Raw genomic sequence first — 2,974 nt, 5'->3', positions numbered from 1 at the left:
AAATATTCTTCTACGCATTGTGTGAAAGTGGCTTTCACAGGCTACTTGAGCTACAATTTGTTTTACTGTTTCATGTTTACATTAAAAATAAAAGAAAAATTAGTCTTAGAACTTTTAACTAGAATTCAGAACTCTTTTGTGTTAAGAGTCACTTTGGCAACCTGGTCAAGCCGAGACAGCCCATGTTAACTAAAGTGATAGTGCAGAAAGAAGACTGAATGTAGTGTGAGAACTGAGTTTAGAGTTTTAAGTCTTAGCAAAAGGATTTGCCTGATAGGTGTCCTTAGGCAACTTATCTCAACTTGCAAAGCTTCAGATTTTTCATCTATAGGAAACTGGGTTTCTGTGAGAATCAAATGTATGTGACTCTTCTGGCCAACTTAAGTACTATCCAGATATAAAATTTTATGATCAAAGGAAGATCTAGGTTTTGTGCCACCTCAATTTTATACAATTTGAGGGGAGAGAGATCTTTAAGGAAAAAAAAATTCAAAAATATATTTTTTCAAATTTGACAAAACCATATGATGGTGTGAATACATTGCTAGGATGCCTCGTAAGACTTTGGAAGAAGCCTGTGCCAGTCAAGGTCCCAGAAATTAAAGACTCAGTCACTTAGCCTGTGCAGCATTATTACAGACCTACAGAATGCAAGCGCTGGAAATGGCCATACTGCCCTCTTGACAGGGTTCACAGTTATTTTAGCAGAAGAAATCTGTCTTCAAAATCTTATGTGGAGGAATAAGAGGAAAAAACTGACAAGCACAGCTGAAAGTGGAACCTAGGACTTAGAGATATGCTTGTTTGGTCTCTATCGTCCTTGGAAGAATTTCAGTTGAGGCCCAGTGTGGTGACTCATGCCTCTAGCACTTTCAGAGGCTGAGGCAGAAGGATCATTTGAGGCCAGGAGTTTGAAACCAGTCTGGGCAAATAACAAGACTCTATCTATACAAAAAATTTAAAAATTAACCAGACATGCTGGCATGCAGCTGTAATCCCAGCTACTCAGGATGCTGAGGCTGGATGACCACTTGAGCCCTGGAATTCAAGTGTACAATGAGCTAGATTGTACCACTGCACTCCAGCTTGGGTGACACAGTAAGACCCTGTCTCCAATTAATACATTCATCCATACATACATACAATACCTACAAACTACCCCCTAACATACACAATTTAACAACTGTGAAACTGGGATGCATCTTACAGTTGTCCTTAGACATGTCAGAATGATAATGTTATTATTGCCTGTGCATGCACTTACTTGGTTGCAGCTCCTGGTGATATCGTTGGATAAATGTAACTTCTTGAAGTTTCAGGAAATAAACCTGAAACTGAATAAAACCTGAAATAAACCTGAAGAGGGAATATGTACTGTTGTCTAAAATGTTCTTTTGATGCTTTCCCATGAGTTCCAGAAGCACAAGTATCAAAACTTGGCAACTGAGGCGCCAATCAAGTGGGGAAGGAAAAGAGGTGCTCAGAAGCAGCCCTCGGCCCCTCTCCTGCAGGCACAGAGTATGGGGGCCTTACAAATAACTTTCTTGCTGGACACTTGTGGAGTAAGTACACCCCAAGGATCTGGAAGAGGGCCAACCTCCACCCCTGAGTCCCAGAGTTTCTAGTGCCTGCCCGGGGCCAGGATATGGGCTCAGATGTCATGCTTTCCTTGCCAAAAAGCCAGTTAAGCAAGATCTTTCAGTGTCACTGGACATTACCAAATGATTCCAAAGAGAACACAGAGCTAGTTTTAGAGGGACCGGTTCCCTGGGTTTCCAAAAACAATGTAACGTTTGAGGCAGAGCAGATTTCCCATCATCCACCTACTTCAGCCTTTTATGCTGAGTATTTTATCAAGAAAATTCAATTCAGTGCTGATATCTGGAGCTAACCAAAATTTCTTAGGATGTCAATTGGGATACACAACATAGGGTGGGGCCACAGGCCCCATGCCTGTGTTTAAACTGTGAGAAAACAATGCATCCTCACATTCCCCAGTGTTTATGGATAGATAGTCTGTCCTCACAGTGCTCTGAATGGAACTAGGAGGAGAATGCAATATTAATTATTCCAAAACTGGTGATATCATCTTCCACACTAAACTTTCTCTGGGGACAGGAAGCACAGAATTACCACTGTGATTTTTTCTCCAAAGGATTAGAAGCCTTTTGCTCAATTGAAGGGCAATGGAATGGTGTAATGTATGCAAAGCATGCAACAGTGGAAAATACAGTCTTTGTAGATACCAAGAAGATATCTATAATCAAGAAAATAATCAGGAAGTTGAAAGATCAGAAATAATATAAATCCCACTGCTTTTAGAAGGATGTCACTTTCAACTTAAAAATCAGAGACATTGATACGGCAACTGAAGCAAAACACAAACTTGAAAAAGGCAGAAGCAGCCCAAGAAAGGAAGGAGAAGGAAATTCAATGGGAGACAAGCTTATTTCATGAAGATGGAAGACATTGGGTTTATGATGAACCATTTCTGAATTTTCTTGGTGCTGCCAAGCATTAGGCTAGGAAATGCAAAATTTACACCTGATGACCAGGGCAGTAAGCATATTCAAGCAATAAACAGTCTCTCTTTGGGACAACCTGTTCATTCCCTTCTTATTGCAATGGTTTCTATCTCAGGGATATGAGACTTTCTTTTTTTCCTACAATTAAAAATCAATTATATGTATACAATTAATAATTAGAAATTTAAAAAACAGTACCATTTGCAATAGCATAAAACATCAAATAAGTAGATATAAACCTAGCAAAATATTTACAAGATCAACACGGGGTATGGGACTTTCTGACACAAATGAACAATTAACAGTGGGAAAGCTTGTCTTTTTTCCTCTGTGGCAGTTATGGTCATAAGTCCTAAGAAAAACTTTAGGTTTTGAAAACAAGATGTTTGCTCCTTTTCCAAACGCTACATATTGAAAAGCATTTCTAAATCCAAGCCTCAAAGTCTACA

The 2,974-nt window shown here is 39.3% G+C and overlaps 1 pseudogene; it reads left to right on the top strand.

Moving 5' to 3' along the window:
• Positions 1-1,645: 1,645 nt before the first annotated feature.
• Positions 1,646-2,521, top strand: LOC108297723 (annotated as a pseudogene).
• The last annotated feature ends 453 nt before the right edge of the window (positions 2,522-2,974 follow it).

Source organism: Cebus imitator, unplaced genomic scaffold (assembly GCF_001604975.1).
Source record: "Cebus imitator isolate Cc_AM_T3 unplaced genomic scaffold, Cebus_imitator-1.0 Scaffold833, whole genome shotgun sequence".
In the NCBI taxonomy this organism is placed as follows: domain Eukaryota; kingdom Metazoa; phylum Chordata; class Mammalia; order Primates; family Cebidae; genus Cebus; species Cebus imitator.
Note: the sequence above shows the minus strand (reverse complement) of the source record. Positions and strands in the feature narration are given on the sequence as shown.